Here is a 24182-nt window from a genome sequence, read left to right as displayed (position 1 = left end):
GCAATCAGTAATTCTTAATATCATCACATAGATGTATGATCATCATTTCTTAGTACATATGCATCAATTTAGAAAAAGAAATAGCAAGACAACAGAAAAAGAAATAAAATGATAATATAGAGAAGAAATAAAAATAAAAAATACAAAATATATACGAAAAAAAATAAAAATAAACTATAGCTCAGATGCAGCTTCATTCAGTGTTTTAACATAATTACATTACAATTAGGTAGTATTGTGCTGTCCATTTTTTTTTTTTTTTTTAGAAATCATACCGTTCTACATATGCAATCAGTAATTCTTAACATCATCACATAGATGCATGATCATCGTTTCTTAGTACATTTGCATCGGTTTAGAAGAACTAGCAATACAACCGAAAAAGATATAGAATGTTAATATAGAGAAAAAATAAAATAAAAGTAATAATAGTAAGAAGAAAACAAAACAAAAACCTATAGCTCGGATGCAGCTTCATTCAGTGTTTTAACATGATTACTTTACAATTAGGTATTATTGTGCTGTCCATTTTTGAGTTTTTGTTACTAGTCCTGTTGCACAGTCTGTATCCCTTCAGCTTCAATTACCCATTATCTTACCCTGTTTCTAACTACTGCTGGACTCTGTTACCAATGACATATTTCAAGTTTATTCTCGAATGTCCGTTCACATCAGTGGGACCATACAGTACTTGTCCTTTAGTTTTTGGCTGGACTCACTCAGCATAATATTCTCTAGGTCCATCCATGTTATTACATGCTTCATAAGTTTATCCAGTCTTAAAGCTGCATAATATTCCATCGTATGTATATACCACAGTTTGTTTAGCCACTTGTCTGTTGATGGACATTTTGGCTGTTTCCATCTCTTTGCAATTGTAAATAACACTACTATAAACATTGGTGTGCAAATGTCCGTTTGAGTTTTTGCCCTTAATTCCTTTGAGTAGATTCCCAGCAGTGGTATTGCTGGGTCGTATGGCAATTCTATATTCAGCTTTTTGAGGAACCGCCAAACTGCCTTCCACAGTGGTTGCACCATTTGACATTCCCACCAACAGTGGATAAGTGTGCCTCTTTTACCGCATCCTCTCCAGCACTTGTCATTTTCTGTTTTGTTGATAATGGCCATTCTGGTGGGTGTGAGATGATATCTCATTGTGGTTTTGATTTGCATTTCTGTAATGGCCAGGGACATTGAGCATCTCTTCATGTGACTTTTGGCCATTTGTATTTCCTCTTCTGAGAGGTATCTGTTCAAGTCTTTTTCCCATTTTGTAATTGGATTGGCTGCCTTTTTGTTGTTGAGTTGAACAATCTCTTTATATATTCTGGATACTAGACCTTTATCTGATATGTCGTTTCCAAATATTGATTCCCATTGTGTAGGCTGTCTTTCTACTTTCTTGATGAAGTTCTTTGATGCACAAAAGTGTTTAATTTTGAGGAGTTCCCATTTATTTATTTCCTTCTTCAGTGTTCTTGCTTTAGGTTTAAGGTCCATAAAACCACCTACAGTTGTAAGATCCATAAGATATCTCCCAACATTTTCCTCTAACTGTTTTATGGTCTTAGACCTAATCTTTAGATCTTTGATCCATTTTGAGTTAACTTTTGTGTAGGGTGTGAGAGATGGGTCTTCTTTCATTCTTTTGCATATGGATATCCAGTTCTCTAGGCACCATTTATTGAAGAGACTGTTCTGTCCCAGGTGAGTTGGCTTGATTGCCTTATCAAAGATCAAATGTCCATAGATGAGAGGGTCTATATCTGAGCACTCTATTCGATTCCATTGGTCGATATATCTATCTTTATGCCAATACCATGCTGTTTTGACCACTGTGGCTTCATAATATGCCTTAAAGTCAGGCAGTGCAAGACCTCCAGCTTCGTTTTTTTTCCTCAAAATGTTTTTAGCAATTCGGGGCACCCTGCCCTTCCAGATAAATTTGCTTATTGGTTTTTCTATTTCTGAAAAATAAGTTGTTGGGATTTTGCTTGGTATTGCATTGAATCTGTAAATCAATTTAGGTAGGATTGACATCTTAACTATATTAAGTCTTCCAATCCGTGAACACGGTATGCCCTTCCATCTATTTAGGTCTTCTGTGATTTCTTTTAGCAGTTTTTTGTAGTTTTCTTTATATAGGTTTTTTGTCTCTTTAGTTAAATTTATTCCTAGGTATTTTATTCTTTTAGTTGCAATTGTAAATGGAATTCGTTTCTTGATTTCCCCCTCCACTTGTTCATTGCTAGTGTATAGAAATGCTACAGATTTTTGAATGTTGATCTTGTAACCTGCTACTTTGCTGTACTCATTTATTAGCTCTAGTAGTTTTGTTGTGGATTTTTCCGGGTTTTTGACGTATAGTATCATATCGTCTGCAAGCAGTGATAGTTTTACTTCTTCCTTTCCAATTCTGATGCCTTGTATTTCTTTTTCTTGTCTAATTGCTCTGGCTAGAACCTCCAACACGATGTTGAATAATAGTGGTGATAATGGACATCCTTGTCTTGTTCCTGATCTTAGAGGGAAGGTTTTCAATTTTTCCCCATTGAGGATGATATTAGCTGTGGGTTTTTCATATATTCCCTCTATCATTTTAAGGAAGTTCCCTTGTATTCCTATCCTTTGAAGTGTTTTCAACAGGAAAGGATGTTGAATCTTGTCAAATGCCTTCTCTGCATCAATTGAGATGATCATGTGATTTTTCTGCTTTGATTTGTTGATATGGTGTATTACATTAATTGATTTTCTTATGTTGAACCATCCTTGCATACGTGGGATGAATCCTACTTGGTCATGATGTATAATTCTTTTAATGTGTTGTTGGATACGATTTGCTAGAATTTTATTGAGGATTTTTGCATCTATATTCATTAGAGAGATTGGCCTGTAGTTTTCTTTTTTTGAAATATCTTTGCCTGGTTTTGGTATGAGGGTGATGTTGGCTTCATAGAATGAATTAGGTAGTTTTCCCTCCGCTTCGATTTTTTTGAAGAGTTTGAGGAGAGTTGGTACTAATTCTTTCTGGAATGTTTGATAGAATTCAGATGTGAAGCCGTCTGGTCCTGGACTTTTCTTTTTAGGAAGCTTTTGAATGACTGATTCAATTTCTTTACTTGTGATTGGTTTGTTGAGGTCATCAATGTCTTTTTGAGTCAAAGTTGGTTGTTCATGTCTTTCCAGAAACTCGTCCATTTCCTCTAAATTGTTGTATTTATTAGCATAAAGTTGTTCATAGTATCTTGTTATTACCTCCTTTATTTCTGTGAGGTCAGTAGTTATGTCTCCTCTTCCATTTCTGATCTTATTTATTTGCATCCTCTCTCTTCTTTTTTTTGTCAATCTTGCTAAGGGCCCATCAATCTTATTGATTTTCTCATAGAACCAACTTCTGGCCTTATTGATTTTCTCTATTGTTTTCATGTTTTCAATTTCATTTATTTCTGCTCTAATCTTTGTTATTTCTTTCCTTTTGCTTGCTTTGGGATTAGTTTGCTGTTCTTTCTGCAGTTCTTCCAAGTGGACAGTTAATTCCTGCATTTTTGCCTTTTCTTCTTTTCTGATATAGGCATTTAGGGCAATAAATTTCCCTCTTAGCACTGCCTTTGCTGCGTCCCATAAGTTTTGATATGTTGTGTTTTCATTTTCATTCGCCTCAAGGTATTTGCTAATTTCTCTAGCAATTTCTTCTTTGACCCACTCGTTGTTTAGGAGTGTGGTGTTGAGCCTTCACGTATTTGTGAATTTTCTGGCACTCCGCCTATTATTGATTTCCAACTTCATTCCTTTATGATCCGAGAAAGTGTTGTGTATGATTTCAATCTTTTTAAATTTGTTAAGACTTGCTTTGTGACCCAGCATATGGTCTATCTTTGAGAATGATCCATGAGCACTTGAGAAAAAGGTGTATCCTGCTGTTGTGGGATGTAATGTCCTATAAATGTCTGTTAAGTCTAGCTCATTTATAGTAATATTCAGATTCTCTATTTCTTTTTTTTTTTTTTAATTTTTATTTTTTTATTAACGGAAAGAAAAAAAAAAGAAATTAACACAACCCTTAGAAATCATACCATTCTACATATGCACTCAGTAATTCTTAACATCATCACATAGATGCATGATCATTGTTTCTTAGTACATTTGCATCGGTTTAGAGGAACTAGCAACACAACAGAAAAAGATATAAAATGTTAATATAAAGAAAAGAAATAAAAGTAGTGGTAATAGTAAAAAACAACAACAACAAACAAACCAACAAGCAAACAAAAACAAAAAAAACCCTATAGCTCAGATGCAACTTCATTCAGTATTTTAACATGATTACTTTACAATTAGGTATTATTGTGCTGTCCATTTTTGAGTTTTTGTATCTAGTCCTGTTGCACAGTCTGTATCCCTTCAGCTACAATTACCCATTGTCTTACCCTGTTTCTAACTCCTGCTGAACTCTGTTACCAATGACATATTTCAAGTTTATTCTCGAATGTCCGTTCACATCAGTGGGACCATACAGTATTTGTCCTTTAGTTTTTGGCTGGATTCACTCAGCATAATATTCTCTAGGTCCATCCATGTTATTACATGGTTCATAAGTTTATCTTGTCTTAAAGCTGCATAATATTCCATCGTATGTATATACCACAGTTTGTTTAGACACTCTTCTGTTGATGGAGATTTTGGCTGTTTCCATCTCTTTGCAATTGTAAATAACGCTGCTATAAACATTGGTGTGCAAATGTCCGTTTGTGTCTTTGCCCTTAATTCCTTTGAGTAGATACCTAGCAATGGTATTGCTGGGTCGTATGGCAATTCTATATTCAGCTTTTTGAGGAACCACCAAACTGCCTTCCACAGTGGTTGCACCCTTTGACATTCCCACCAACAGTGGATAAGTGTGCCTCTTTCTCCACATCCTCTCCAGCACTTGTCATTTTCTGTTTTGTTGATAATGGCCATTCTGGTGGGTGTGAGATGATATCTCATTGTGGTTTTCATTTGCATTTCTCTAATGGCCAGGGACATTGAGCATCTCTTCATGTGCCTCTTGGCCATCCGTATTTCTTCTTCTGGTAGGTGTCTGTTTAAGTCTTTTTCCCATTTTGTAATTGGGTTGGCTGTCTTTTTGTTGTTGAGTTGAATAATCTCTTTATAAATTCTGGATATAGACCTTTATCTGATATGTCGTTTCCAAATATTGTCTCCCATTGTGTAGGCTGTCTTTCTACTTTCTTGATGAAGTTCTCTGATGCACAAAAGTGTTTAATTTTGAGGAGCTCCCATTTATTTATTTCCTTCTTCAGTGTTCTTGCTTTAGGTTTAAGGTCCATAAAACCACCTACAGTTGTAAGATCCATAAGATATCTCCCAACATTTTCCTCTAACTGTTTTATGGTCTTAGACCTAATCTTTAGATCTTTGATCCATTTTGAGTTAACTTTTGTATAGGGTGTGAGAGATGGGTCTTCTTTCATTCTTTTGCATATGGATATCCAGTTCTCTAGGCACCATTTATTGAAGAGACTGTTCTGTCCCAGGTGAGTTGGCTTGATTGCCTTATCAAAGATCAAATGTCCATAGATGAGAGGGTCTATATCTGAGCACTCTATTCGATTCCATTGGTCGATATATCTATCTTTATGCCAATACCATGCTGTTTTGACCACTGTGGCTTCATAATATGCCTTAAAGTCAGGCAGCGCAAGACCTCCAGCTTCGTTTTTTTTCCTCAAGATGTTTTTAGCAATTCGGGGTACCCTGCCCTTCCAGATAAATTTGCTTATTGGTTTTTCTATTTCTGAAAAATAAGTTGTTGGGATTTTGATTGGTATTGCATTGAATCTGTAAATCAATTTAGGTAGGATTGACATCTTAACTATATTTAGTCTTCTAATCCATGAACACGGTATGCCCTTCCATCTATTTAGGTCTTCTGTGATTTCTTTTAACAGTTTTTTGTAGTTTTCTTTATATAGGTTTTTTGTCTCTTTGGTTAAATTTATTCCTAGGTATTTTATTCTTTTAGTTGCGATTGTAAATGGGATTCGTTTTTTGATTTCCGCCTCAGCTTGTTCATTACTAGTGTATAGAAAAGCTACAGATTTTTGAATGTTGATCTTGTAGCCTGCTACTTTGCTGTACTCATTTATTAGCTCTAGTAATCTTGTTGTGGATTTTTCTGGGTTTTCTACATATAGTATCATATCGTCTGCAAACAGTGATAGTTTTACTTCTTCCTTTCCAATTTTGATGCCTTGTATTTCTTTTTCTTGCCTAATTGCTCTGGCTAGAACTTCCAACACAATGTTGAATAATAGAGGTGATAGTGGACATCCTTGTCTTGTTCCTGATCTTAGGGGGAAAGTTTTCAATTTTTCCCCATTGAGGATGATATTAGCTGTGGGTTTTTCATATATTCCCTCTATCATTTTAAGGATGTTCCCTTGTATTCCTATCTTTTGAAGTGTTTTCAGCAGGAAAGGATGTTGAATCTTGTCAAATGCCTTCTCTGCATCAATTGAGATGATCATGTGATTTTTCTGCTTTGATTTGTTGATATGGTGTATTACATTAATTGATTTTCTTATGTTGAACCATCCTTGCATACGTGGGATGAATCCTACTTGGTCATGATGTATAATTCTTTTAATGTATTGTTGGATACGATTTGCTAGAATTTTATTGAGGATTTTTGCATCTGTATTCATTAGAGATTGGTCTGTAGTTTTCTTTTTTTGAAATATCTTTGCCTGGTTTTGGTATGAGGGTAATGTTGGCTTTATAGAATGAATTAGGTAGTTTTCCCTCCACTTCGATTATGTTGAAGAGTTTGAGGAGAGTAGGTACTAATTCCTTCTGGAATGTTTGATAGAATTCACATGTGAAGCCGTCTGGTCCTGGACTTTTCTTTTTAGGGAGCTTTTGAATAACTAATTCAATCTCTTTACTTGTGATTGGTTTGTTGAGGTCGTCTATTTCTTCTTGAGTCAAAGTTGGTTGTTCATGTCTTTCCAGGAACCTGTCCATTTCTTCTAAATTGTTGTATTTATTAGCGTAATGTTGTTCATAGTACCCTGTTATTACCTCCTTTATTTCTGTGAGGTCAGTAGTTATGTCTCCTCTTCCATTTCTGATCTTATTTATTTGCATCCTCTCTCTTCTTCTTTTTGTCAATCTTGCTAAGGGCCCATCAATCTTGTTGATTTTCTCATAGAACCAACTTCTGGTCTTATTGATTTTCTCTATTGTTTTCATGTTTTCAATTTCATTTATTTCTGCTCTAATCTTTGTTATTTCTTTCCTTTTGCTTGCTTTGGGATTAGTTTGCTGTTCTTTCTGCAGTTCTTCCAAGTGGACAGTTAATTCCTGCATTTTTGCCTTTTCTTCTTTTCTGATATAGGCATTTAGGGCAATAAATTTCCCTCTTAGCACTGCCTTTGCTGCGTCCCATAAGTTTTGATATGTTGTGTCTTCATTTTCATTTGCCTCTAGGTATTTACTAATTTCTCTTGCAATTTCTTCTTTGACCCACTCGTTGTTTAAGAGTGTGTTGTTGAGCCTCCAGGTATTTGTGAATTTTCTGGCATTCTGCCTATTATTGATTTCCAACTTCATTCCTTTATGATCCGAGAAAGTGTTGTGTATGATTTCAATCTTTTTAAATTTGTTAAGACTTGCTTTGTGACCCAGCATATGGTCTATCTTTGAGAATGATCCATGAGCACTTGAAAAAAAGGTGTATCCTGCTGTTGTGGGATGTAATGTCCTATAAATGTCTGTTAAGTCAAGTTCATTTATAGTAATATTCAGGTTCTCTATTTCTTTATTGATCCTCTGTCTAGATGTTCTGTCCATTGATGAGAGTGGTGAATTGAAGTCACCAACTATTATGGTATATGAGTCTATTTCCCTTTTCAGTGTTTGCAGTGTATTCCTCACGTATTTTGGGGCATTCTGGTTCGGTGCGTAAATATTTATGATTGCTATGTCTTCTTGTTTAGTTGTTCCTTTTATTAGTATATAGTGTCCTTCTTTGTCTCTTTTAACTGTTTTACATTTGAAGTCTAATTTGTTGGATATTAGTATAGCCACTCCTGCTATTTTCTGGTTGTTATTTGCATGAAATATCTTTTCCCAACCTTTCACTTTCAACCTATGTTTATCTTTGGATCTAAGATGTGTTTCCTCTAGACAGCATATAGAAGGATCCTGTTTTTTAATCCATTCTGCCAATCTATGTATTTTGATTGGGGAATTCAGTCCATTGACATTTAGTGTTATTACTGTTTGGATAATATTTTCCTCTAACATTTTGCCTTTTGTATTATATATATCATATCTGATTTTCCTTCTTTCTACACTCTTCTCCATACCTCTCTCTTCTGTCTTTTTGTATCTGACTCTAGTGCTCCCTTTAGTATTTCTTGCAGAGCTGGTCTCTTGGTCACAAATTCTCTCAGTGACTTTTTGTCTATAAATGTTTTAATTTCTTCCTCATTTTTGAAGGATAATTTTGCTGTATATAGGAGTCTTGGTTGGCAGTTTTTCTCTTTTAGTAATTTAAATATATCATCCCACTGTCTTCTAGCTTCCATGGTTTCTGCTGAGAAATCTACACATAGTCTTATTGGGTTTCCCTTGTATGTGATGGATTGTTTTTCTCTTGCTGCTTTCAAGATCCTTTCTTTCTCTTTGACCTCTGACATTCTAACTAGTAAGTGTCTTGGAGAACGCCTATTTGGGTCTCATCTCTTTGGGGCGCGCTGCACTTCTTGGATCTCTAATTTTAGGTCTTTCATAAGACTTGGGAAATTTTCAGTGATAATTTCTTCCATTAGTTTTTCTTCTCCTTTTCCCTTCTCTTCTCCTTCTGGGACACCCACAACACGTATATTTGTGTGGTTCATATTGTCCTTGAGTTCCCTGATACCCTGTTCAAATTTTTCCATTCTTTTCCCGATAGTTTCTGTTTCTTTTTGGAATTCAGATGTTCCATCCTCCAAATCACTAATTCTATCTTCTGTCTCTTTAAATCTATCATTGTAGGTATCCATTTTTTTTCCATCTTTTCTACTTTATCCTTCACTTCCATAAGTTCTGTGATTTGTTTTTTCAGTTTTTCTATTTCTTCTTTATGTTCAGCCCATGTCCTCTTCATGTCCTCCCTCAATTTATCGATTTCATTTTTGAAGAGGTTTTCCATTTCTGTTCATATATTCAGCATTAGTTGTCTCAGCTCTTGTATCTCATTTGAACTATTGGTTTGTTCCTTTGACTGGGCCATATTCTCAATCTTCTGAGCGTGGACCGTTATCTTCTGCTGCTGGCGTCTGGGCATTTAGTTAGATTTCCCTGGGTGTCGGACCCAACAAGGTTGTAAGATTTTTCTGTGAAATCTCAGGGTTCTGTTTTTCTTATCCTGCCCAGTAGGTGGCGCTGGTGGCACACGTTTGTCTCACGTGTTTGGAATGGATCCCCCTGGTCACCGATCTCCGCGGCCTGGGGATTTTCGATCCAATTTTCTCCGTTGGTTCAGGGGGCCGCGCGAGTTGGGGACGTCAGCCGCCGTGGCTTGAGCGGACCCTGTGGCTGGTCGCTGGCCACAGCGGGCCCAGGGAATTCCCCACCAGACCAGGAATCCGCCCGCGGGGGAGGGCCTCCGCGGCTTGGATAGCCCTCTGATCCGAGACTCGTAGCCGCGGACTCGAAGCTGAGACTCGAAGCCGCCCGCAAAAGAGGGGCACCGGCCACCTCGGCTTGGGAAACTTGCCTCTCCGAGACTCGAAGCCGGCCCAGGAAGGAGGGAGGGAGTAGCTCCGGCGCCGCAGCTGCCGCTGCTCGGGAAATTGCGTGCCGCTCGGGGATCTCACCGCAGCCGAGTCTCGCAGTCAGACTAGCCAGTCCAGACTGGGGTACGCTGTGTGTCCATTCCCTGCCGTAGCCCCGGGAGCTGTTCTGCACTGTTTCAGTTCACCTAGTAGTTGCTTTGGAGGAGGAACTAAGACGCACGTACCTTACTAAGCCGCCATCTTCATCTTCCGCAACTCACTCTTGCAAAAACATACAGTATGTGCAGCAGAGAAAAACATCTTTAATTTAACAACTAGTCTATTAGAAACTGGAAGCCAATACTGATGAAAAATTTTAAACCAATGAATTTATCCAGTAAAGGGAATTAAACCTAAAATCTAAACCTCTAGGGAGGTGATTCCCAAGCCTGCCAACACATCCAAATCACCTGGAAACTTAGTCCCCAGGTCATATGCTTTGGCCCTCTGGGAATGGGGCTGAGATTTGTCTTATCATCTATCAGGAACCCCAGGTTTCTGATTCTTCCTTAACCATTGCAGCCCAAGACCTTAGAAAGGCATTTAGAGGCAAGTTTTCTAGAGGTGGTCTGTTATTCCTACTCATTTACAATTTCAGGCAAGAAGAACGTGGAAGGAGGAAAAAGGGAACTGTATTTAGTGTGACCCAGATCAGACGTTCTACATTGATCATCCCCTTCAAGCCTCACAGCCAACCATGAAGTAGTCTCATCTCATTTTATGGACAAACCATAACATTCAGCGGGGTCAAGTGACTTTGCAGGTCATCTAGTTTATAAATGGTAAAACCAAGCTTGGAACCCATGTGATTTGATTAAGCAAGATATTTTCTGAAGCAGAAGTAGAGAAGAGGAAAACTGGAAAGGGAAAGGAGGAAGAAAAGATGGGAAGAAAGAGTGAAAGAAAAGGAAGAGGATTCAAGGAGAAAGGTATTCCTTCTTAGTATGTAGGGCTGCTGTAACAAATACCAGACTGGAGGACATAAACAATAGGAATTCATTGATTCACAGTTTTAGAAGCTAGACATCCAACATCAGGGTATTGGCAGGCCATGCATTCTCCGAAGTCTGTAGCATTCAGGTGGTGGTTGAATCTCTGCCTCCATCATGTGCTGATCTGTCTTCTTCTCACTCCTTAGTTTCCTCTGGCTGATATTCAGTCATCTTTGTTTCTGTCTAAATTTTCTCTGCTTATAAGGACTGCAGTCAGATTAAGTCCCATGCTGAGTTTACTTGGCCTCATCTTAATAGGACCTTTAAAGATCCCGTTTACAAACAAATTCACATTCATGGGGCCAGAAGTTAGGACTTGAATATGTCTTGGTGGGGGGCATGATTCGATCCCTGACTATTCTTGATTTCACGTGGGATTTGGGGGAGGAGTTTGCTTACTATGAAACAGTCAAAGAAGGAGAAACATGAATAAAATGTTGAAGAAACCTTTTTTATTCATTGACAGGCATGCACCTAGAATGAGCTCTGCAATAGGCACAAGTCTACACACCTATTATTGCCCCTCTTGAGTGCCTGCTGGCCCCCAACAAAGAATGACCCTTGCTTTACAAAATCCTGCACTCTTGACATGATCTGATGCCCTGAAAGGGAGGCACCAAAAGGAAATCATAATGAATACCTACTAAATAGCTGGATTCCAGTTTTCAAATGGGCTACCAAATTAGCCAGAGGGAAACAGTTCAGATCTGCATGTCCTTAGGACCTTAGGGTCCTATTTTTACTGTCCTCTCAGCCTCTACTTCTGACTTCAAAGTGCTAGGGAGGTGTAAAGAAATGCATAGAAGATAAGCTGCTTTGTCTCCATCAAAAGCTGATTCTACAAAGCAGGGAGCAGTACTCACTTCCCATAGAGCCTGTGGATTGCTCCGTGTTCTAACATGGTTAACTGCATGTTAATTGGGAAGGGGGCACCCATTGAGGTGTGTTCACACACAGCAGATGCTTAGATCTTGTCTTAATGTCATCTAGTCATTAGAGGGAGCAGAACTTAAAAGCAGTTTTGTCAGAGGATGCAAAGAACTGAGTAGCTTCTATTAGAAGCTGAGAGAACCCTCTGAAATCGTGAACCAGTACATTTCCTGTTGTTAAGCCAACCCATTGTATCATATTTGTTTTACAGCCAGGAAGCTAAAACATTTCTTGAGAAACAAGAAGATGGCCAAGACTATGTGCTCCCTTATTTCAGACAAAGGTTTTGTTATGGGGCAAGGAGAGGAGTGGACTGTGCATCATTTGCCTTTTTTTTTTCACCTGAGGCATGATGTCCTCAAGAGCATAGCACATGGATGGGAGTACACATAGTTTACTTGGGAACTGATCTTAGGAGGTGCTGTAGAGTGTGGGGAAGTGATAGAGGGAAGGGAAATATGCCAATAGAAGGCATTGGCCAGTTGGGCCAGGGTAGGCTGTAAAGTAGGCCAACCTTACTCTAGTGTTCTTAGGGAAAATGTTGCCTGCCCATCCTCCCAGATCTGTTCCAGGTATTCGTCCTTTTGTTCCCCACTAATTCAGCTCTTTTTTGAGCACCACCACCCATCTACCCACATAGAACACAGTCTCACCCCAAAGTAGCTGTGTGTTTCATTATTCTACTGGTTGACGAGAAACTTCAGGCTGAATTAGAGCAGAAAGTCCTTCTTTTGTGAGGCATGTGCCCAGCCAGGTTCCAAACATACCACATTTGTTCTCAGTCATCTCAAATTTGGGCTGGAAACCATGGAGGGGTGAGGAAGCAATTCTGTCCATTCTAACTTACCAGAGTATCTTGCATTGAGCCTTCTTTTCAGTTCCTACAGCCAGAGCTTACCTGAGATAACTTCTCATCTAAATTAGTCCAAGAGGCTCATAAGGAGTTTCCTCACCTTTATCCTCTAGCCGCCATCCACCAATATGTCCTGGACTGTTCTGGAGGTTTTTTTTCTTAAAGCACTGTTTGAGTAAGCCATTCCCTTCCACAAAGCCCTTCAATGGGTTTCTATAGCCTGTTCATTTAACCTGCTTCAAGATCAGGTAAGATCTGAGCCAAGCAGTCTTCCATACTCTTCTTCCTGTTTCCCACAGAGTCCATGTAACTAACCACTCTACCTTAGTGATATAATGTCCGCGACTTCTCGCTCAGCTTCTGGTCCCCGGCCGGCGGAGGGAACAGGAGGGAGAGAGAGACAGACGCAGACAAATCCGCGCTGGTGAGAAACACAGGTCCAAGACACGTAGCAGTTGTAAGCACAGACCTTTACTGGAGTTAAGCTTGCATTCTCTGTTACAGGTTCCGCGCGGGACAAGATGCCCCGCGGGGGAACAACCTCTATGCGGCCGTCAGGTACGGCTCCCTGCGGGTCGTCTCCGCCCACCCCGTCCGGGTAACCTCTTATATACTGTGCCCAAACCCAATAGGTTAGTGCCACGTATACAGAGGTGATTGGAAGATAGGGTTGGTGGGCGTGTGCGTCATTTGCAAAAGCAGGATGTGAGCGCCATCTTAGCTCACTCGATGGGCGGGGGGAACTCTAGAGCAGGCTGCAGCGTGTCCACTAGGCCAAACCCGGAAAGCGGCTCTCTACATCTCCCCCTTTTTGTTTTTATAAGAGGCATGGTCCGTAGACCGTATTCTTGTACCCAGTGTCTCTATTGATGATGGTGCTCCCGTGGGCCTGAGTGGCTCACAACATAGTTTGGTGCTTTGGGGAGTCTGGACTAGGCTCCAGCCATCTTGCGGCTGAACCTCTGGCACCGACCAGAATGCTCACCTCATATAGAGACCGGAGAGTCCGTGAACTGGATACCACGTGACTCCTCCCTGCAGTGCTTCGCCTCGCAACTGGGTCAAGCGGGGATTATGAGAGCGACAGCCAGGGCATAGGAAACGCTGCGGAGGCCTCGGTGCAATGGCTAGAGCCAAGCCCAGTCTGGCCAGGACTGCGGCCGCAGCTCCACCGTCGAGGCGGCTAGGCGCGCAAAATTAACAGCCTCTGGTGCCTAGCTAAACACGGGTAGTGGCCAGGGAGCCTGCAACAAACCTTGCTGACAAGAGCTTTGCCCCAGGTGACTCAGACGGGCTATCTATCGAGGAGGGACGCACACCCACATTTGACTGGGAAGACATAGCTAACATGGTAGAAACACGTAGTTGCTGCTGTGTCTGGAACAAGCGTTCTAACAAACATTTAACAGTGACTAAGCCCACTAATAGTCCCACTGCCACGAGAATCCAAGTAGTCAAATTGGGCCAAGAGAACCAAGAGGTGACTCGGTTCCACAGACTTTGTACAGTCTCGCCCAGTTTGGAAAGGTCGAAGGCAACGGGGGTTATTAAAACTGGTCCCCCTTCTAAACAATCGAAGGGTGACCGGCGCTTTCGTTGCTATCTCGTCAGTTGCCGCCGTCATCAGCAGAGTTGGAGGCCTGATCTGATGGTTCAGGTTGAAGGCTTGTTGGTTTTTTAGGCAACAGCTCCGTGGCCTCCTCGGGCGATGTCACGGTTCTCACCAGTCTTTCCGGAACCCACACTGGTTGACGTCCTGGCTCCTGGGGAAAAACACAAACAGAGCCTCTGGCCCAGCTGAGCACTGGGTCAGGGCCTTGCCATTGTCCTGACAGGACATCCTTCCAACGGACTAGACCTCTATGTGGAGGACTCGGAGTGGTGTGCTGTAGGGCAGGTGTCATTCCTTGTGCATTTTCATTTAAAAAATTGTACGTAAACAAGGCTATAGACAGTTGAGCTTTTGGGGACAGGCCGTGACCTATTCCCCCTTTCTGTTTCTTTAGTAAGTCTTTGATGTCTAAGATGAAAATAGACCAATGCTCTGGCAGAGCTGAGAGAAGGGGCAACCCCATCTGAACAGGTCCTAAGGACTCCATGCAATTATTAATGGCTCTTAAATCATGTAACAATCTCCATCTGCCTGATTTTTTCTTTATGACAAATACGGGTGTGTTCCAAGGCGATGTGGAGGGAATGATGTGGCTCTCTTTTAGCTGTATAGACACTAGAGTATGCAATGCTGAGAGTTTTTCTTTTGGTAAGGGCCACTGAGGCACCCACACTGGGGTACTGGTCTTCCACTTTAGTTTTATAGGTGTGGGTGGGAGTCTCCCCTCAGTGGCCCCTAGGAAAAACCCAGGCCTAGTCTATTAAAATTGGAAGCAGTCTGTACGGGCATGGTGTGTCCCTGCAATGAGGCTCCTAAGCCTTTGCCAGGGACATATCCCATTCCTTTTAAGAGATGCTTAGAGGCCGGAGAGCAGTTACTGGTCAATGTAACATCCATCTGGGCTAGAATGTCTCTTCCCCATAAGGACACAGGCAAGGGTAGTACATAAGGTTGAAAACTGCCTTGATGTCCTTCTTCATCTGCCCAGTGGAGGGCAGTAGCACTCAGCATGGGTGCTGAGACCTGGCCTATTCCTCTAATGGTGTCCTCCGCCTTGCACGTCGGCCAGGTGGAGGGCCAGTCTTGTTGTCTTATAATTGATCGATCGGCCCCGGTATCTAGCAGGCCCAGGAAGGATCTGCCTTGTACCTTAATAGTCAGCATGGGTCGAGACTCCAGAGACATATGGAGGCCCTCAAAAACTTCTCCAGAAGACCCAAATCCCTTATCTCTTCTCTGTCTGGGTCTACTCGGAAAGAATGTATGTAAGCTGGGTAAGAGCAAGAGCTGTGCCAGCTTATCACCTTTTGCAATGACCAGAGTACCTTGCTGAGATTGTACCATAACTTGGGCGTAACCTGTGAAATCTGAATCTACAACGCCTGGTATGACTGTTAGTCCTTTCAGGGCTGTGGATGCCCTCCCTATTATAAGCCCAACAGTCTTCGTTGGTAAGGGCCCTTTAAAGGAGGTCCCTATCAACTGGACACCCATGGAGGGGGTCAGTACAAGCCTGGAGGTGGCACAGAGGTCCAGTCCTGCTGATCCAGGGGATGCGCGAATTTGGACGGGTGTTGTGTCGCCGGATGGCATGCAGGGGGGTCCACCGAAAGGGTGGACCCCCTCTGCCCGTTTTTTGGGTCCTGTTCAGGACGGCCAGAAAGGTGCACACCCTGCGCATTGAAGGCTGACCTACAGTCTTCTGCGCGATGGGGTCCCTTGTGGCAACGGCCACATAGCCTGGTTGCCGCATATGGTCTACCAAACTGTTGAGTGGCAGGTGGTTGGCCTTTATTGGGACAGTTTCTCTTAATGTGTCCCAACTGGCCACAATGATAACATCCTCTTGGCTTTGTTCCTAGGTCTTTGGATTTCTTTGCAGCTACTTGTAAGGAGCTGGCTAGCATGGCAGCTAGACCTGCATTAGTTAACGGGCTACCAGCATCCCTGCAGAGCCGAACCCATTCTGTCAAGCTTTTCCCTCTGTTTTGTGCTAGGATAACTTTACATTCCTTGTTGCACTGCTCAAATATCATTTGTTTAACTACAGTCTCTGCCACTCCTGGATCTGAGAAAATTCTCTCAGCCGCAGTTTGCATTTTGGCTACAAAATCCACGAAGGGTTCTGTGGGGCCCTGATGTATGTTGCTGAGTGAGGCTTGAGCCTCTCCCTCACCTGTCAGCTTTTTCCAGGCTCCTACGAAACAGCGGAAAATCTGGGCGTAGACTTCTTGAGGGAACCCTGTTTGATTCTGGGAGTGGGCACCTTTCCCCAATAGCATATCTGCATTCCACCCGCCATGTCTCCCCGCTGCGTTTTTTGCGGCTTGTTCCTCAGCTAGCTCCTCAAACCATGCTTTCCAATCTATATACCGGCCCTGTGGTAAACAAGCACGGGCCAGCTGAAAAATATCTGCGGGTGTATGATTCAGGGCGGAGAGGTTTTCAATCATGTTCAGGGTATAAGGGGCATTGGGGCCATACTGATGGACAGCCTGCCTCAATTCCTTTAAAATTTTGTAATCATATGGCTCATACTGGTTATTACCTTGGGGATTGATAATAACCGGGTACATCTCTGAGACTGGTTCTGGCTTAAGCGGCTGGCAACCACCCATCATACCGAAAGGTCTAAAGGCTGAAAAGGGGTTCCATTTCCAGAAATGTCTCCCTCCATCACTTGGTGACGTAAGGTCTCGAGGGCTCGCGTACGCAGGCGGGGGGTACGGCTGTAACTGCCTCTCCCCCGACCAGCCTGTAAGGGGTTCCGGGTCTCGCAAAGGAGGGCCACTGTAATTACCTGATTCGGCCACCAGAGGGAGCCCGTGGTGAGGGTTTTTGGCGAGATCACCAAAACCATTCACCGGAAACTGTTGCATCCCCGGGGGCGCTGGCGGAGCGGAAGGCTGCGTGGGTGAGACAGGGGGCCTCCCCCAATCGATCGGCGGAGGCGCGTCTGCACCCTCGGTCTCATTACTATCTGACTCCGAGTCAGAGTCGTCCGAACTAACGTCTGACTCTGGCGGCTTGCAAGTGGGCGGCTCACTTTCACAGGAGCCGTCCGCTAAAAGGGTCTTTAAGGGAGCTAACAAAGGTGAACTTCCTGACTGCCCCATGTTTGCAGTCGGCACTGTACTTTAATCAATCGGGGAGCTCTCCCGATTCACTGGGGCTACCTGAACGCCCACAGCCCTTAACTCTCACGTAATAAGAAGTACTCACCTTCTCGCGGTGATCAAACGCGGGAAGTCCGCTGCGAGCTCAGGATGCGCGTCCTCACCAGCTCGAGAAAAGGCAGCAGAAGGGTTCCCCGTACGGGCCACCACTTGTCCGCGACTTCTCGCTCAGCTTCTGGTCCCCGGCCGGCGGAGGGAACAGGAGGGAGAGAGAGACAGACGCAGACAAATCCGCGCTGGTGAGAAACACAGGTCCAAGACACGTAGCAGTTGTAAGCACAGACCTTTACTGGAGTTAAGCTTGCATTCTCTGTTACAGGTTCCGCGCGGGCGAAATTTCCCGCGGGGGAACAACCTCTATGCGGCCGTCAGGTACGGCTCCCTGCGGGTCGTCTCCGCCCACCCCGTCCGGGTAACCTCTTATATACTGTGCCCAAACCCAATAGGTTAGTGCCACGTATACAGAGGTGATTGGAAGATAGGGTTGGTGGGCGTGTGCGTCATTTGCAAAAGCAGGATGTGAGCGCCATCTTAGCTCACTCGATGGGCGGGGGGAACTCTAGAGCAGGCTGCAGCGTGTCCACTAGGCCAAACCCGGAAAGCGGCTCTCTACAATATAAGACAACAATCCTCTTATCATGCCCATGATTCCTGTAAGCCAGGAATTAGGAAAGGGCAAAACAGGGATGGCTCATCTAAGCTCATAATGGGTGGGGCCTCAGCTGGAAATATTTGAAGGCTGAGGGTACTCAGCAGCTGGGAGTTGGAATCATCCAGACGCTTGTGCTGGGCTGAGAGGGTGACCAGGGCAACCCACTAGTGGTCCTATATGTGGCCCCTCCATGGGCCCAGCTTTCTCGCAGCATGGATGGTTCAGAAGACTTAGACTTCCTCCAAGGTGGCTCAGGCCACTCCCAAGGCAGAATCTGCAACTCCTTCTATGGCCCAGCCTTGGAAGTCATGTAACCTCACTTTGCTGCATCCTCAGGTTTGCATTGCAGGTCAAAAACCAAAAGATTCAAAATGAGGGGAATTCAGCTCTACCCTTTGTTGGGGGAGAAGAGCATGTGGCATGGGAAATATTGTTGTGATCATCTTTGGAAAATACAGTTTTTGAAATCAGACATGAAGGCCAAACTAAGTTGCTGACTACCCGCTAATCATTCCTGCATCCTCCCATTCCACCTGACTTAATCTGACCCATCTTTCCAGGCCCAACATAAATGCTGCCATCTCCATGAAACCAGCACCACAAGCCCCTCTTGGCTTCTTGCCACTACTGTCCTCCTCTAGTTTGTGTCCTTTATGTTTGGGCCTTCCCTGGCTCCTTCTGGGCATCGGGTTTGTGTCCCACACTTTCTTTTGCCCCATTGTGCCTGGGAATTGGCTTGACCCACAGTAGGTTTAAATCTCATAATTTTCAACAAGAACACTGTGAGGAGCCAGCCAACTGGGAACAGCACATGCATGGGATGAGTTCTGCTGATGAAATGCATTTCTAGAAACTTTACAGGCCTTTGAACACAGCCTCAACCCTGGCCCAATGCCAGCTGGCAAGCTCCAGGGAGCAAGCTGGACAAGCTGGATATCGTCACTTATGCAGTCCAGGCCCACATTTCCACCCAAGGATCCTTAAATATAAAGCTCGCCTTCCAGGCCAGATGACGTTGCTTCTGGCTACACAGGGCAGCTGATACACAAAGCTCTTGGCTGTGCAAATTCTACACTGGGGTTGTGGAGTCTTGGATCAGTCTGACACATCTTTTCCATCTGGGTAATGGTGTTCATGTGCTGACTCTGGCAACTCCACCTTCTTGGCTGGGATTGACAAACGACAGCCAGGGGACCAAATCTTGTCCATTGCCTGTTTAGGTGAATATTACAGATTTACTGGAACATAGCCATGCCCATTTGTTTTACATTGTCTGTCTGCTTTCATGCTGTAGTGGCAGAGTTGAATAGTTGTGACAGAGGCAGTGTGTCCTGCAAAGTCTAAAATACTTACTTTCCGGCCTTTGACAAAAAAAGTTGCCAACCCATCCCTTAGATGCTTGTAGATGACCTCACCTTTCAACCATTTAAAGATGGGCAGCAAGGAGGGAAAGGTCCTCATTTGTATGTGATACTTCCCACTCCCTTGGATCTGAGACACATCCGGAAGTTCTAATGAGAAAGGAAAAGACTCCAGAAAGTCCAATGAGACAATCCAAATATTATAGAACAATCAAAAATATATCAAGGAGGAGACTCTTCCTAGGCCCACCTCCCAGTCTCTACTTCTCAATCTCCTCCCTATAGAATTGGGCAAGTTTCTTTCCCCTGATTCAGCTGAAAGCTGGGATTGGAATTGTGCTGAAGAAAAAGGCAGAGGGGAGAAAAAGGGGAATGAGTAGAAAAGTACCAAATAACTCAGATATGGGCTGTTTGCACACTGAGGGCTGCCTCAGGGCTGACAGGGAAGTCTAGCCCCAGTCAGCTCAGCCAGAACTGCCCAAGACCCCCAGGCCCACAGCTTCCCCTCAGCCTAGCTAGGGCACAGATGCTTGACAGGCTGCAAAAGCTGAATCCCCACCATGCTCTTCAGGTCCACCACACAAGGTCTTCATTCTCCAGGCCCTTTCTTACCTCAGATCACAGCAGGCACGATGGTCCCAGGAACTCTTTGATGGAGACCAGTAGACCTGCCCAAGTTCCCCAACAGTGAACCAACCACCAGGGTTTCTACAAAGGGACACCTTTTGCCTCACTCTTTGCGGGAGGGAGATGTAGAACCTAACCTGAGCCCATGAATTGCTACAACGCTTTCTGTCTCAGGTGACCACCTTATGGGAGGAAGCTTGCAGAGTTTGAATCTTTAAGGCTTTCATAAAGATGAGTTCCAAGAATAAAACTCTCATTTGCCAGCTTTATAACCTCAAGTAAGTTACTAGATCTTTTGTGGCTCAGTTTTCTATTCTGAAAATAAAATGATGATAACCTCATAGAATTAAGTGATATCCATGAGGCTCTTACTAGACTTTGTGGCTAATAGAGTGAATGAGAGCTTTGAACAAATGGGGACTATGACTCCTATCTGGCAAGGGAATATTTATTCCCTCACAGTACCCCTTGGTAATATATCTATTTTCTCCCTTTTATCTCATTCATCTCAATTTTCCCTTATTTATCCCCATATAAACTTCCCTTTTTTATTCCATTCTCAAGGCAATAAAGAATAGGAAACATAATAGTAAATTGAATTTGTATTTAGTTAATTATATTGTTTTGAATTGTAAAATTAACAGGATAGTTCTGCATTCCTGCTTCCTTTCTTTCTTACCTCAGATCAAAATTTTATCCCCATATATGGAGCCAAATTTATAATATGCTTAATATACATATGTATACACCTGATTTCCATAAGGGAGAAGTTAAATAACATTTCTAAAGATAATGGGACTGTGGGTCCAAGGCCCAGAGTTCAGTCTTTGCCACAAATACTTTGTGTAACCTTCAGAGAGTCATTTAACCTTTAAGGGTCTCAGGTTCCCCATCTCAACAATAAGGGATTTGGAAAAGATTCTGTTATGTCAATCCCATATAGCTGTAGTTTGGAAGTTATAATACCATTTGGGATCTCCCTACCTGAAACCTTCTGTTTTGAGAGCTTAAAATTATTTATATAGCTAGCATTTGTCTAGCTCTTTTCAAGTTTACAAGTTTCTTGACCATATATCATCTCATTGGTTTTCTAACTGTTTGTAGCCTTGGAATCTTACTCAATTAGAATATTATATGAAAGTCAAAAATAAGGCAAATAAAAGGGGATGCATATGGTTGAAGGGAATCCTAGAAACCAGGGTTCTTGGTCTCCCCCTCATGCCACAGGATCCCTGAGGTGACTCATCTTTTCCCTTAGGGCTCCTCAAAGTGAATTTTTGAAAATTATACCTCAAATTATCCTTATTTTAATGCATACTTTTCTTATCAGCTTTCTGGAGGAGATGCTGTACATATACCTTCCATACTTTCCATTTCTTCCCTTTACACAGGAAGCCACCTTCCCACTCGCATTGAAAACCGTCAAATGAGAAAGCCCACATGAAAACTTAGCAACAGTGCTGTCCACCTCCCATGGATGGCATCTTGTTCAGAACAAGGTGGATGCTATTGTTATTTCTTAGTACTGCTGTAACAAAATACCGCAGACTAAGTTACTTAAAACAGTAGAAATTTGTCTCAAAGTTCTGGAGACTAGAAGTCTGAAATAACAGTGTTGGCAGGGCCATTCCCCTCCAAAACCCATGGCGGGGGGGATCCTCCTCCCTTAATTCTTCTAGGTTCTGGTGGTTGCTAGCAATCTTTGGCATTCCTTGGCTTGTATATGCATCACTCCAACTCCAGGACTGGAGCACATTGGCTGGACACCTGGCCAACCAGAAGGTCATGCTCCCGTAGTCACAGTATTAACTCAAGAGTGGAAATACAACACAATCACAACCAGTGAAAAATAATGAGACTTTCTAAAGCTATTAGAAGAGAAGTAGACACTTACTACAGGAACTTGAACCTGACCTTTTATTCAAGGAGAAGAGGGACTGGCAGCTATGTTATCATCTGAGGAGCCAGTAAATTAACACACGAGATGGGAAAGAACCAAGAACTGACAATATCCCTGAGCCTCTGGACCAAGCTATGCCTGAAGCTAGTACTACGCCCTGGACATTTCATTATGTGAGCCAATAAATTTCCTTCTTTGTTGTTTTTCTTTTGACAAGGCATGTTCTACTTGGGTTTTCTGTAACTTGCCAACTAAAGGTCCAGACTGATTCAAATACTCATGAATTAAGTCTCTGACATTCAGAAGTGCCTGCCAACTCAACTGTAGTCTTCACAGTCATGCTCTGTCTCCAGGATTCATTTGAATCTCTTTAGAGACAGAGGCTCTGCCCTCTTTTGTCCTCATCCAATGAGGTCTAGAACTGTGCTTTACACATGAAAACCTCATCAAGTTTTCTTTGAGCTGATGTGGCATTCTGGATAACTGAGAGTGAGGGCAGACCTTTTTATTCCAAATTTCAAATCTTCATCCCACACAGAGATTTGCACATTGATGTTCATAGCAACATTACTCACAAAAGCTAAAAATTGGAAAGAACCCTGCTTTGAATTAGTTAAGCTGGGTTTTAAATTTGAGTCTAGGTGGAATTCAGGTGTGACACCACAGGAGACTGAGACAATATCACATGAGAAAAGAATTTGTTATTCATAGGTCCCAGGGAGATGGGGATGCCACACGGAGTCAAATGTGATGCTCAGGTGGCTCACCCCAGCAGGTGGGGAGGACACATTCAGTGCAAGAGAAACCACAGGCTGGTGCCTTTATTGTGGTTCAGGGGAGGGGGCTCGTAGAGTTCCCTCAAGGGTCTAGGATCAGTTGGTTTTAATGCAAACACACACATGAAGGGTAAGGGCTCTGGGGGGCAAGGTTGGTGGGGATGGTTAGGGAGCTAGCTGTGCATTTCTGGTGAGGCATATTAGTGCTTGGTGGATGCTGGCTGAAGGTGCAGGTTGGAACTCTGGGGAAGTTTGTGTCCCAGGGGTGAAAAGCTGTTTATTAACTAAGTTGAAGGTCAATGTTGAGGCAAATAATTTGACCAAAGTGAGATGGATGCCAAGGTAGCACACGAAACTTTGGCAGTTACAACAAACCTGAAGGTCTATCAGAAACCTTATGCAAAGTGAAAGGAGTCAGCACAATATCATACAGATATTGTATGAGTACAACAGAACAGGCAAATCTATAGAAACAGAAAGTAGATTTGTGATTGCCGGGGGTAAGGGGAGGGAGGAATAGGGATTAACAGTAAATGCACATAAAAGATCGCATTGGGCTGATTTATGGTGATGCTTGCACAACTTGGTGTAGTCACTTTAAAAATCATTGAATTCTATACTTGAAATGGACAAATTATCTGATATGTAAAGTATGCCACAAAAAGTTTTTTTAATTCCAAAAATCCACATGTCCATAATTTTAAATCTTTTTGATATCTCTGCCTCCCAGCCTCAGTTGGCAGTAGTGTGAACCACATTCTATCCTCATCTGATTATTGGTGAATATTTTACACTATAGATGCAGAGGCTTCAACTACAGAGCTGAAATCCCGCAAAACCTAAATGGAAAGCTTTTTTTTTTTTTTTTTTTTTTTTTGTAACAAGGCTCCATCATTGACCCATCAGCAAGGTGTTCATATTTCTGCATATTGGATTCTAACAGATGGGGACTTTTGTCACATTCTCTTCTCGCTTCTTCCACAATCTGCCCCCACAGAAAGACAGTGTATGCATGTGTGTGTGTGTCTTGGAAGCATTTGAGGCAACTTTTTTGTTTGTGCACTCCCCATTAACTAGAGCATAGTAGGAGTACAAGAAATATTTGTGAAGCTGAATACAAGGCCAGAACATTCATATTTCACTTGGAAGACATTTGTGGCCCACTGCCGAGCACCTTCAAGAGGGGCAGCTGGCCAAACACAACATCAGTGAGTCAAATCTGTGTCTGCAAGGGGAAACAAATAATTAAAAGAAATCAAGGACTTGATGTGATAATTTGAAACATGCTCATTGCTGTTCAGATGCTGCCGAGGATCTCCACTCTCAAAGACGGAGAAAAAGCAGCAGACACTGGTTTTAAACAGTCTTCACTCCTTACCCCTCACCCCACCCCTTGGATTTGCTTTTATTTTTCTAGCAAAGGGTTTGATGCTTCTGCTTGCTATATTTGCAACCAAAGTATTGGTCTCCTTT

Source organism: Tamandua tetradactyla, chromosome 2 (genome assembly GCF_023851605.1).
Source record: "Tamandua tetradactyla isolate mTamTet1 chromosome 2, mTamTet1.pri, whole genome shotgun sequence".
Classification (NCBI taxonomy): domain Eukaryota; kingdom Metazoa; phylum Chordata; class Mammalia; order Pilosa; family Myrmecophagidae; genus Tamandua; species Tamandua tetradactyla.
This window is presented reverse-complemented; position numbering follows the sequence as displayed.